Source organism: Hemitrygon akajei, chromosome 2 (assembly GCF_048418815.1).
Source record: "Hemitrygon akajei chromosome 2, sHemAka1.3, whole genome shotgun sequence".
NCBI classification, from domain to species: Eukaryota; Metazoa; Chordata; class Chondrichthyes; order Myliobatiformes; family Dasyatidae; genus Hemitrygon; species Hemitrygon akajei.
The window spans coordinates 76,096,531-76,110,812 of NC_133125.1; the positions used below are offsets into that span (position 1 = coordinate 76,096,531).

The 14,282-nt window shown below is 43.8% G+C and overlaps 1 pseudogene; it reads right to left on the bottom strand.

Annotated features, from left to right (window-relative positions):
• Nucleotides 1–2,267: 2,267 nt before the first annotated feature.
• On the bottom strand, nucleotides 2,268–10,093 carry LOC140720784 (uncharacterized; annotated as a pseudogene).
• Nucleotides 10,094–14,282: the final 4,189 nt, after the last annotated feature.

The following is a 14,282-nucleotide window of genomic DNA, read 5'->3' on the forward strand; positions in this document are numbered from 1 at the left end:
TTGATAATCCATCCTGAATGCTGATTGGCCACTACTGAAAGCTCAAAAATAACCTGCCCTGAACCACAACCGTTAATATTCGATTGGCAAACCTGAATGAATTACGTCCTCTCAAGCTTCTGATCTCTCCAATTAGTGATGGGTCACATCTGGGTAGGTTGACACAAGGATGAATGACTGATTGAAACATTCAGAGTAGGTGACTGCCCTCACCACAGTGTGAACCCACCACTGTCTCTGCAGCGTGGATAAGTGAATGCCTTCCCACAGTCTGAGCAGGTCAACGTCCTCTCACCTCTGAAAACAGTCTGGTGTGCAGGTGATGGAAGTGTGAATTCATTCCCAGTTGGAACAGATGAACAGCTTCTACTCAGTGTGAACTCGGTGATGTTCATTCAGTTGAGATGACTGAGTGAATTCCTTCTCGCAGTCTGAGCAGTTGTACAATTTGTGTTTACTCACTGAAGTTCATTCAAAACTGGACTGAAAGTGATATATCTGAATACACACAGCATAAGAAATAAAATGGATTATCTTGAAGTTCAGCTACAGATTGGCAAGTATGAAATTGTGGATATCTCTGAAAATTGCGTAAGGATGGCTGGCATTGGGAGCTGAATGTCCAAGGATATACGGTGTATCAGAAAGATAGTTTAGGAAGAGGTGCTGGTGTCTTTCTGTGTATAAGAAATAATATTAAACCATTAGAAAGCGATGACATAGGATCAGAAAGCGTAGAGTCTCTATGGTTGGAGGTGAGAAATGGCAGTTGTATACAGGCCTCCAATCAGCAGTCGAGATGTGGATTACAAATTACCACAGGAGGCAGAAATTGCGTGTCAGAAGGGCAATGTCATGTTAATCGTTGGGAATTTTAACATGAAAGTGGATTGGGAAAACCAGGCCAGTACTGGACGTCAAGAGAGTGGGTTTGTAAAATATCTAAGGGATGGCTTTTTAGAACAGCTTGTTGCTGAGCCAACTAGCAGATCAGCTGTACTGAATTGGGTATTGTGCAATGATCCGGAGGTGATAAGAGAGCTTAAGGTTAAGGAAACTTTGGGGCACAGTGATCACAATATGTTTGAGTTCATTTTGAAATTTCTTAAGGAGAAACTAAATTCCAACGTTTGGTATTTCAGTGAAATAAAGGAAAATACAATGGCATGAGAGGGAATGGGTCAAAGTTGACTGGAAAGGGACAATAGCAGGAAGGACAGCAGAGCAGCAATGGCTTGAGTTTCTGCGAAAAATGTCGGAAGTGCAAGACAGATATATTCTAAACAAGAAGGAATCTTTGAGTGGAAGACAGACACTACTGTGGCTGACAAGTGAAGGCAGAGCCAAAGTAAATGCAAAAGAGAGGGGAAGGAAGCCAAAGCTAGTGGGAAGATAGAGGATTGGGAAGCTTTTAAAAACTTGCAGAAGGAAACTAAGAAGGTTATTGGGAAGATAAAGATGAATTCTGAAAGGAAGCTGGTGACTAATATCAAAGAAGATACTAAAAGCATTTTTAAGTGTATAAGGGGTAAAAGAGAGTTCAGGGTAGATATAGGACCAATAGAAAACAATGCTGGAGATATTGTAATACGAGACACAGAGATGGCAAAGGAACGAAATGCGTATTTTGCATCAGTCTTCACAATGGAAGACATCTGCAGTATAACGGACATTCAAAAGTGTCAGGGAAGTGAAGTATGTGCAGTGAAAATTACAACTGCGAAGGTGATCAGGAAGCTTAATGGTCTGAGGGTGGATAAATTTCCCGGACCTGATGGAATGCACCCTCGGGTTCTGAAGGAAATAGCTGGAGAGATTGCAGAGGCATTAACAATGATCTTTCTAGAATCGATAGATTCTGGCGTTGTACTGGATGACTGGAAAATTGCAAATGTTACTCCGCTATGTAAGAAGGGTGGGAGGCAGCAGATAGGAAGCTATAGACCAGTTAGCCTGACTTCAGTGGTTGGGAAGTTGTTGGAATCGATTGATAGGGACGAGATTACAGAGTACCGGAAGGCACGTGACAAGGTAGGCCAAAGCCAGCATGGTTTCCTGAAAGAAAAATCCTGCCTGACTAAACACGAGGAAATCTGCAGATGCTGGAAATTCAAACAACACATACAAAATGTTGGTGGAACACAGCAGGCCAGGCAGCATCTATAAGGAGAAGCACTGTCGAAGTTTCGGGCCGAGACCCTTCGTTGACAGTGCTTCTCCTTATAGATGCTGCCTGGCCTGCTGTGTTCAACCAGCATTTTGTGTGTCCTGCCTGACTAACCTACTGCAATTCTTTGAGGAAATTACAAGCAGGGTAGACAAAGGAGATGCAGTACATATGGTGTACTTGGATTTTCAGTGGGCCTTTGACAACGTGCTGCACATGAGGCTATTAGCATGATAAGAGACCATGGAATTGGAGGTAAGTTACTAGCATGGGTGGAGCATTGGCTGATCAACAGAAAACAGAGTGGGATTAATGGGATCCTATTCTGGCTGCCGGTTACAACTGGAGTTCCAGTGGTCGGTGTTTGGACCAGTGCTTTTTACGCTGTATGTCAATGATTTTGACTATGTGATTAATAGATCTGTGGCTAAATCTGCTGATGATACAAAGATGGGTGGAGGAGTGGGTAGTGCTGAGGAAACAGAGAGCCTGCAGAGAGATTTAGATAGTTTAAGGGAATGGGTAAAGAGGTAGCCAATGAAATACTATGTTGGAAACTGTATGGTCATGCACTTTGGTGGAAGAAATAAACAGGCAGATGCTTATTTATATCAGGAGAGAATTCAAAATGCAGAGATGCAAAGGAACTTGGGAGTCCTTATGCAGGAAACCCTAAAGGCGAATGCATTCATTTCTAGAGGTATAGAATATAAGAGCAGGGATGTGATGTTGAGGATCTATAAGGTGCTCATTAGACCACACTTGGAGTATTGTATGCAGTTTTGGGCCCCTTATTTTAGGAAGGATGTCGTGACATTGGACAGCGCTCAGAGAAGATTCACAAGAATGATTCCAGGAATTAAAGGAGTACCGTACAAGAAGCGTCTGGCAGCTCTTGGGCTGTTTTCCCTGGATTTCAGAAGAATCGTTGGGGGGGGGGGGGCGGTGGCAGGGAGGGAAATGGTGATCTCATTGAAACATTACAAATGTTAAAAGCTCTTAACAGATTAGATATGGGAAAGTTATTTCCTGTGGTAGGGTAGTCTAGGAAAGAAGGAACAACTTCAGGATTGAAGGACATTCATTTAAAACAGAGATGAGGAGAAATCACTTTAGTCAGAGGGTGGTAAATCTGTGGAATTTGTTGCCATGAGCAACAGTGGAGGCCAAGTCATTCGGTGCATTTAAGGCATAGATAGATAGGTTCTTGATTAGCCCTGGCATCAAAGGGTATGGGGTGAAAGCAGGGGAGTGGGGATGACTGGAAGAATTGGATCAGCCCATGGCTGAATGGCAGAGCAGACTTGAAAGGCCAAATGGCCTACTTCTGCTCCTATATCTTAGAGTCTTAATTGAGATGTCTGAGTGAATCCTTTCCCACATTCAGAACAGGTGAGTGGCATCCCCCAGTATGAATGTGCTGATGTACTTTAAAGTCTGATAACTGAGTGAATTCCTTCCCACAATCTGAGCAGGTGAACAGTTTCTCACTAGTGTGAATTTGGTAATGCCTCACAAATTTGAATGACTGAGCAAATCCCTTCCCACTTTCAGAGCATGTGAATGGCTTCTCCCCAGTGTGAACAAACTAATGTTTCTTGAATTGGGTTGACTTAATGAATCCCTTCCTACATTCAGAGCAGGTGAATGGCCATTCCCCAGTGTGAAGTCACTGATGTTCCTTCAGTTGAGCTGAATGGGTGAATCCTTTCCCACATTCAGAGCAAGTGAATGGCTTCTCCCCAGTGTGAACTCGCTGGTGTGTCAGTAGGTTGGACGATTGAGTGAATCACTTCACACATTCTGAGCAGATGAACGGCTTCTCCCCAGTGTGAATTTGCTGGTATCTCAAGAGCAGAGATGAACGAATGAATCCTTTCCCACATTCAGAGCAGATGAATGGATTCTACCCAGTGTGAATTTGCTGGTGTCTCAAGAGCAGAGATGAACGAATGAATCCTTTCCCACATTCAGAGCAGCGGAACGGCCTCTCTCCAGTGTGAACTCGCTGATGTAACTTCAGTTCAGATGACCAAGCAAATACCTTCCCACATTCTGAGCAAGTGTACGGCTTCTCCCCAGTGTGAACTCGCTGATGCTCCTTCAGTTTAGCCGACTGTGCAAATCGCTTCCCACATTCAGAGCAGGCGAACGGCTTCTCCCCTGTGTGAACTCGCCGATGTAACATCAGTTCAGATGACTGGGTGAATCCTTTCCCACATTCAGAGCATGTGAATGGTTTCTCCCCAGTGTGAACTCGCTGGTGTCTATGTAGGTTGGACGAGTGAGTGAATCCCTTCCCACATTCAGAGCAGGTGAATGGCCTCTCCCCAGTGTGGACTCGCTGATGTAACTTCAGTTCAGATGACCGAGCAAATCCCTTCCCACATTCAGAGCAAGTGAACGGCTTCTCCCCAGTGTGAACTTGCTGGTGTAACTTCAGTTCAGATGACCGAGAAAATACCTTCCCACACTCAGAGCAAGTGAACGGCTTTTCCCCAGTGTGAACTCGCTGATGTAACTTCAGTTCAGATGACCGAGCAAATACCTTCCAACATTCAGAGCAAATGAATGGCTTCTCCCCAGTGTGGACTCGCTGATGCTCCTTCAGTTTAGCTGACTGGGTGAATCCCTTCCCACATTCAGAGCAGGTGAATGGCTTCTCCCCAGTGTGGACTCGCTGGTGACTCTGTAGGTTGGATGACTGAGTGAATCCCTTCCCACATTCAGAGCATGTGAATGGCTTCTCCCCAGTGTGGACTCGCTGGTGACACTGTAGGTTGGACAACTGAGTGAATCCCTTCCCACAGTCCAAGCAAGTGAATGGCCTCTCCCCAGTGTGAACTAACTGATGTTGTAGCAGGTGATTTGACTGAGTGAATCCCTTTCCACAGTCTGAGCAGGTGAACAGCATCTTTTCAGTGTCAACTCGCTGGTGTTCATTCAGCTGAGGTGATTGAGTGAACCCTTTCCCACATTCAGAGCAGGTGCATGGCTTCTCCCCAGTGTGAACTCACTGGTGTCACTGTGGTGCGGTTGAGTGTGTGAATGCCTTCCCACCGTCCGAGCAGGTCAATGTCCTCTCACTGGTGAATTTTCTGATATACCTTCAGCATCAAGAACAGACTGGCTTCCTGCTTGCAGAACAGGTGGAGCATCTCACTATGGTCTGAACTTGCTGATGTATCTTCAGACTGGATGACTGAGTAGTTCCCCTCCCTCACACTGAGTGGGTGAATGACCTCTCCCCACAGTGAACTCACTGGCATGTCTGCGGGTAGGCTGTGAGTGAATCCCTTCCCACACTGAGAGAAGGAGAATGATATCTCACTACGATCAATTCTCTGGCAATTTAGAAAGTCAATGACGTTTGAATGGCTTGTACAATTAATGCAGTTGAAGAATTGATCTCCAGTAAACAAGTGCTGGTGTGTTCTCCCTTCCCGATTCCAGTGGATTTCACAGAGTTAAAACAGAAAACCTCATTTCAGAGACAGAATACATTACCAGCTGGGATGATATAATTCTTCATCTCCAAGGATCGACAACAGATATGTTGGTGTTGCAAAGAAAATGTTTAGTCACTCCTTAAATATCCAGAGTCAGCAAAACTGATGTGTTCTTGTGTTTGAGATTCCCGTACACAAATGTTCTGCCATTTCAAACCTGTAAAAATATTTGCAAAGGACATCAATGGGTGAAGGGCAATATTTCAGGAGAGATTTTAGTCTGTGGTGAGAACTTAAGAAATAGGAGCAGGAGTAGGCCATCCGGCCCTTTGAGCTTGTTCCGCCATTTAATAAGATCATGGCTCCTCCTCATCTCCATCCCAATTTCCCCCGAATCTTGAGGCAATGTCCTCTAGTTCTAGTCTCATCTGCCAGTGGAAACAGCTTTCTTGCCTCCATCTTATCTACTCCTGTCATAATTTTAGATGTTTCTATATGATCTCCTCTGAATGTGAGCTCCGACATTTTACCAATTTCAACTCAAGTTGGGGGTACTCAATTTGAGATATACCCCAGGCTACTGTGGGAAGTGAGGGAGGAAATTGCTGAGCCTCTGGAGATGATCTTTGCACATCAATAGGGAGAGGAAAAGTACCAGAGGATTAGAAGACATTGCTCCCTTTTCAAGAAAGAGAGTAGAGATAAGCCAGGAAATTACAGACCAGTGGTTCTTACTTCAATGGAGGGCAAGTTTTTGGAGAAGCTCCTGAGAGGCAGTATTTAACAGCATTTGGAGAAGCATAATCTGATGTGGGATAGTCAACATGGCTCTGTCTAGGGCAGATCGTGCCTTACAAACATGATTGAAATTCTTTGAGGATGTAACAAAACACACTGATGAAGGTAGAGCATTGGATGTAGTGTACATGGCTTTCAGTAAGACTTTTGATAAGATTCTTCATGCAAGGCTCATTCAGAAAGTAATGAAGCAAGGATCCAAGTAGACCTCGCTTTCTGGATCCAGAACTGGCTTGCCCACAGAAGCCGAAAGGTGGTTGTAGATGGTTTGTATACTGCATGGAGGACGGTGACCAGTGGTGTTCCACAGGAATGTGTTCTGAGACTCCTTCTCTTTGTGAGTTTTATAAATGATCTTGATGAGGAAGTAGAAGAGGAAGGAGGAAGGAGTTAGTAAGTTTACTGATAACATAAAAATTGAGGGTGCTGTGAATAGTCTGGACAGTTGTCCAGAGGTTACAACAGGACATCGATAGGATGCAGAAGTGGCAGATGGCATTCAACCCAGATGATTGTGCTGTGGTTTATTTCGGTGCATCAAATTTGAAGACAGAATACAATATTATGTTGGGACTCTTTGCAGTGTGGAGGATCAGCGATATCTCGGGCTCTGTTTTGTACATGCAAAGGTTTAAAAGAACAACAGTGATAGAACACACCTTTAGATTATGGATTAAATGGTTTTGTGGCTAAGTTTGCGGATGACACCAAGATACGTGGAATGTTGAGAAATGTACGGTTGTACATTTTGGAAGAAATAATCGGGCAGATTATTATTTAGATGGGGTGCAATTTCAAAAATCGGAATTGCAAAGGGACTTTGGGGTCATTGTGCAGGATACCCTAAAGGTTAACCACAAGGTTGGATCAGCAGTGAGGAAAGCGAATGCTATGTTGGCATTCATTTCAAGAGGAATAGTGTATAAGAGTAAGGAGGTGTTGATGTGTCTATGGGGCACTGGTGAGACCTCACTTGGAATACTGTGTGCAGTTTAGGGCCCCCTATCTTAGAAGGGATGTGATGTTGGAGAGAGTTCAGAGAAGATTTACGAGGATGATACCTGGAATGCAGGGGCTAACATCTGAGGAGCGTTTGTCAGCTCTTGGACTGTATAGGAAGAATAAGAGAGGATCTCATAAAAACATTTTGAATGTTGAAAGAGTTGGACAGAGTAGATTTGGAAAAGCTGTTCCCCTTGGTGGGTGAGTCCAGGACCAGAGACCACAGTCTTAGAATTAGAGGGTAGCCATTTAAAACAGAGATAAGGAGATTTTTTTTTTAGCCAGAGGGTCATGGATTTATGGAATTCGTTGCCACATACAGCTGTGGAGGCCCGTTCATTGAGGGTGTTTAAGGAGGAGATTGATAGGTATCTAATTAGACGGGGTGTAAAGGGATATGGGGAAAAAGCCAGAAATTGGAACTAGATGGGAGAATTGTTTAGCTTACGGTGGAGCAGACTCGATGGGCTGAATGACCTACTTCTGCTCCTTTGTCTTGTGATCTTGTGATTGAAGTCAGAAATAGCCCATTCTCATACAGACAGGAATACAGTCAAAGAATTTGATGGTCAGTCAGAATGCCTGATCCGTGCCTTGTTAGAAGATCAGTGTATATAGAAACATAGAAATCTACAATATATTACAGGCCCTTTGGCCCACAGTGTTGCGCGATCCATGTAACCTATTCTAGAAACTGCCTCAGATATCCCTACTGCATTGTACTCTGCTTTTCTAAGCTCCATGTACATATCTAAGAGTCTCTCAAGACTCTATGGGATCTGCCTCTACCATCATTGCAGGCAGTGCATTCCATGCACCTACTTCTCTCTGTGTGAAAAACCGACTTCTGACAACCCCTTTGACCCTACTTCCAAGCACCTTAAAACTATGCCCCTCGTGTTTGCCAATTCAGCCCTCGGAAAAAGCCTCTGGCAATCCACACAATGTATTTCATCATCTTATACACATCTGTCAAGTCACCTCTGATCTTCCGTTGCTCCAAAGTTCAATTAACCTATTCTCATAAGGCATGTTCTCCAATCCATGCAATATCCTTGTAAATCTCCTCTGCACTCTTTCTATTGTATCGACATCCTTCCTGTAATGAGGTATCTGAACACAATTCTCTATGTGGGGTATAAATAAGGCTTTATGTAGCTGTAACATTACCTCACCCCTCTTGAACTCAGTTCCATGGTTGTTGAAGGTCTTCTTAACAACGATGTCAATCAGCGCTGCAGCTTTGAGTGTAAAGTTGACGTGGACCTGTTATGAACCACTAGGGTTCACGTTGCTGTGGACTGTCACTTTAAGATGCAAAAATAAGAGTGCTGAGTGTCAGCCTTTTTTCTGGATTCTGCTTGATTTCTACTGAGAGAGAGAGTGGTGGAGCCATTCTTCACTGGCAGCTTGTTTACATTTCTCTACAGCATGTTTGGACTTTAACAAGGACATTCTCGTTTTCACAGTCAGGGTCTCAGCTGGCATTGATCATGGAAGGACACCAGTGACAGGGGGTCCCTGACCAGAAAAAAAAACACTCCAGTGGATTTGTGACAATCACACATTTGTATTTGCTGGAATCACACTCATCCTTACGGGCTACTAGGAGAGAGTCCAAACAGTGACCCCTTTGTCACTAGGTTCCTTCTGTTTCAAAACTTTCTCTCCACTCCTCACTGGAACTGCTTCCAGATGCAGCAACTTATGAGAGTCATTTATCAATACTCTGGATCGATACTCAACTCACCCTTGTGGGCTACTGAAAGTTTTAACCAAAATGCAGAAAGTACTTATCAGCTTCTGAACCCTATTGAAACATAGAAGGTAGAAAAGTCTCTGATAAACCATCATGATTTAATCCCCTATTTTGGCTATCATAGGCCTCAAAATCACCCTGCCCAGAACTGTCTGCATTAGCAGACCTTTTAGACATGCTTCGCGTTTCTGCACAGGTGGGGTAAATATCTGTAACCATGTGTGGGTCGTCAACAGCAGGCTTGCTTGTTAGCTGCACTGCTGGATAAACATCACCACCTGCAAGGTCATTTCCCAACAGCACATCAACATTCTTCTTTGGTAATTCAAGTTGTACACTTATCTGAACAGGTCTAGATAACTATCACCTTATGCAAAGGCATAGACACTGTCCCCTTTCCAATCACTTTCATAATATTTACTTCGTCAATTTTTGTCTCATCACCAAATTTCAAAACACTGTCTAATTATCTCGCAAGATCCTCGGGACGGGGTTGAACACTCCTTTATGGACAAACCCATCTGAGGTAAACCGATCGAAACCCTCCTGAGCTCGATCAGACCCCCCTTCCGTCCAACTGAATACAAGCATTTTGGATTGGCTCCTTTCCTTTTCCTTTCTCCTTCTTCAGAGCAAAACAATTAGTCGCCACATGACTGGTCTTCTTACAACAGTAACAAGACAGACTGTAAAATTTTCCCCTCCACTACTTTCTTTCATCCCTACTTTTGTCAATAGTCCCCGGCTTACCTTCTGGTTTACCCTGCGGGTTAAGGCAATCTCGTCTGCTAACTTAGCAGACTCTGAAAGGGTCGCAGCCTCTTTTTCATCTAGGTACGTCCTTATTTCAACAGGGACGCAGCTTTTAAATTCTTCAATCAAAATCAACTTTTTCAAGTTGTCAATATCCTCATCCATCCCTTTTGAGGTACACCAACGATTGAAGTACACACCTTTCGCAAAGGCAAACTCCATACGTTTGGCTCCCAGACATCCTCAAACCTCAAAACTTTTGTCTGTATGCCTCCGGAACCAACTCGTAAACCTTCAGCACAGCGTCTTTCACCGTGTTATAATCAGCTGCCTTTGCAAGTGTCAGAGCAGAATACGCTCACTGGGCTTTCCTTCTAATTACACTTTGGAACAAAACAGCCCACTGGTCCCTCGGCCACTGACGATTCTGGGCCACCTTTTCAAAATGCAGAAAGTACTTATCAACTTCTGCTTCATCAAATGGAGGCACCAACTTAATTTCTCGACTGACACTAAACCCACCACCAAGGTCTGGCACTTGACCTCTTTGCTGCCATCTCTCCCTCTCGAGCACTCTCTGCTTTTCTGCCTCGGCCCTCTGTTTGTCAGCCTCTCTAGCCTCGAGCTGTTTAGTTGCAACTCATTTTGTCTTCGCTCTTTCTCATTCTCCCTCTTCAATTTTTCTAACTGAAGATTAACCTCAGACTCAGTAGGTTTACTTTCAGCAAACATCTCCAACACATCCTCACTAAACTTTCCCTTGGATACATAATATTAACGTCAGTATCTGAGCCTTCCTCATTTTAGTATTCACCTTAAGTTTTAACTTCGGAGCAATTCCCAACAGCATAAATCTCTTAGCATCATCCAATGCTTCAGGGGTTGGTTCTGCCAGAAACCTGTCAAACTCTATTGATGCTGATTGTCTACCCAAACAATTTATTCATTTCCCAGATGCAGGCCCCAATTATATTACATACACACAATGGTTTAAAAGAACCAGCAGCAATAGAACATACCTGGAGTCTGGTTTTGCTGCTGAAAACCACTATGTATTAGTAACTCCTTAACATAGTAATTTAAACCAGGTAAATCAAAAGGTAGCAGTGTATATGTCTGTAGTCAGTGTATATGTTGTATATGTCTCATTCAAGCTCTGGGGTAAGATATAAAGCCTTACAATGGTAATGTAAGGAAGTTCAGTTCAATGCACAGAGTTGGTGGGGGGAGAGAGAGGTGTTTGTAAGCTGAGGTGACATCCACAACGGGTGAAGAACGAGTAAACAGTTGGTCTTCCGTCATCAGCTCCGAATTAACTCTTGAGTTAACCAAACATAGCCTATCACAAAGGGTACCATCTTCGAGGGATAACTACCACCCAGGCAAGGGTAAACACACCGGTAGCCTCCACAGGGTCAACCCTTCTACAGACCAAGATATCCATTTATCCAGTCCCACTACATATGAAGCAACTCCAAAAGTGATTTGTCAGAGGGGTAACTTCTTCATTGAACTATCACACCCGGGCAAGGGTTGTCACACACGTGGTATTCACAAAGGTATTGCCTAATCAAAAAAAAACACTCCAGTGGATCAAACTATGTGACAATCACACATTCATATTTGCTGAAATCACACTCATCCTTACGGGCTACTAGAAGAGAGTCCAAACAGTGACCCCTTTGTCAATAGGTTTCTTCTGCTTCAAACCTTTCTCTCCCCTCCTCACTGGAACTGCTTCCAGATGCAGCAACTTATGAGAGTCATTTATCAATACTCTGGATCGATACTCAACTCACCCCTTGTGTGCTACTGAAAATTTTAACCAGCGACCCCCTGCCACTGGTGTCCTTCCATGACCAATGCCAGCTCAGACTCTGACTGTGAAAACGAGAATGTCCTTGTAACAGTCCAAACACGCTGCAGAGAAATGTAAACAAGCAGCCAGCACATATTGGCTCCACCCCCTCTCTCTCAGTAGAAATCAAACAGAATCCAGAAAAAAATGGCTGACATTCAGCACCACACACAAAATGCTGGTGGAACGCAGCAAGCCAGGCAGCATGTATGGAGAGAAACACTGTCTTTCAATGGGGCAGAGCAAGCTGAGACAATGGGTCTACCTGGACAGGCAGGTTTGTGGATCTTGGGTAGGAGGTAGAAACAGACACTCAGTACTCTCACTTTTGCATCTTAAAGTGACAGTCCACAGCAACGTGAACCCTGGTGGTTCATAACAGGTCCACGTCAACTTTACACTCAAAGCTGCAACGCTGATTGACATCGTTGTTAAGAATGCCTTCATCAACCATGGAACTGAATTCAAGAGAGGTGAGGTAATGTTACAGCTACATAAAGCCTTATTTATACCCCACTTAGAGAATTGTGTTCAGATACCTCATTACAGGAAGGATGTCGATACAATAGAAAGAGTGCAGAGGAGATTTACAAGGATATTGCATGGATTGGAGAACATGCCTTATCAGAATAGGTTAAGTGAACTTTGCAGCAACGGAAGATCAGAGGTGACTTGACAGATGTGTATAAGATGATGAAATACATTGATCGTGTGGATAGCCAGAGGCTTTTTCCGAGGGCTGAATTGGCAAATACGAGGGGCATAGTTTTAAGGTGCTTGGAAGTAGGGTCAAAGGGAATGTCAGAGGTAAGTTGTTCACACAGAGAGAAGTAGGTGCACGGAATGCACTGCCTGCGATGATGGTAGAGGCAGATCCCATAGAGTCTTGAGAGACTCTTAGATATGTACATGGAGCTTAGGAAAACACAGTGCAATGAAGTAGGGAAATCCGAGGCAGTTTCTAACATAGGTTACGTGAATGGCGCAACAATGTAGGCCAAAGGGCCTGTAATATATTGTAGATTTCTATGTTTCCATATGCATTCATCTTCTAACAAGGCAAGGATCAGACATTCTGACTGACCATCAAATTCTTTGACTGTATTCTTGTCTGTATGAGAATGGGCTATTTCTGACTTCAATCACAAGATCACAAGACGAAGGAGCAGAAGTAGGCCATTTGGCCCATTGAGTCTGCTCCGCCACTCCACCAAGAGCTAAATAATTCTCCCATCTAGTTCCAATTTCTGGCTTTTTCCCCATATCCCTTGATACCCTGACTAATTTAATATCTATCAATCTCCTCCTTAAACACACTCAATGATTGGGCCTCCACAGCTGTATGTGGCAACGAATTCCATAAATCTATGACCCTCTGGCTAACAAAACTTCTCCTTATCTCTGTTTTAAATGGGTACCCTCTAATTCTAAGACTGTGGCCTCTTGTCCTGGACTCACCCAACAAGGGTAACAGCCTTTCCACATCTACTCTGTCCAACCCTTTCAACATTCAAAATGTTTCTATGAGCTCCCCTCACATTCTTCTATACTCTATTGAATACAGTCCAAGAGCCGACAAACGCTCCTCATATGTTAGCCCTGCATTCCAGGAATCATCTTCATAAATCTTCTCTGAACTCTCTCCAACATCAGTACATCCCTTTTAAGATAGGGAGCCTTAAACTCCACATAGTATTCCAAATGAGGTCTCACCAGTGCCCCATAGAGCCTCACCAACACCTCCTTATTCGTATACACTATTCCTCTTGAAATGAATGCCATGTAGCATTCGCTTTCCTTACTGCCGATTTAACCTGCACGAGGACACCCAAGTCCCTTTGCACTTCCGATTTTTGAATTTTCTCCCCATCTAAATAATAATCTGCCCGATTATTTCGTCTTCCAAAATGTACAACTGTACATTTCTCAACATTGTATCTTATCTACCATTTCTTTGCCCACTCTTCTAAACTGACCAAGTCTCTCTGCAACCTCTCCATTTCTTCAACACTTCCTGCTCCTCCACCTATCTTGGTGTCATCCACAAACTTAGCCAAAATACCATTTAATCCATAATCTAAATCATTGATATACAGTGTAAAAAGAAGAGGCCCCAACGCCAACCCCTGCAGAACACCACTAGTAACTGGCAACCAACCAGAATAGGACCCCTTTATTCCCACCCTTTGCTTTCTGCCCATCAGCCAATTCCAATATCTTTCCTGTAATTCCCTGGGCTCTCATTTTATTTAGCAGCCTCTTATGCAGCACCTTATCAAAGGCCTTTTGAAAATCCAAATACACAACATCCACAGCCTCTCCCTTGTCAGATTACCTCAAAAAATTGCAATAGTTTGGTGAGGCAGGATCTTCCCTTCATGAAACCATGCTGGCTTGGGCCTATCACCTTGCACCTTGCACTCTGTCATGACCTTGTCCTTGAGGATGGACTCCAATAACTTTCCAACTACCAATGTCAGACTAATAGGACTGCAA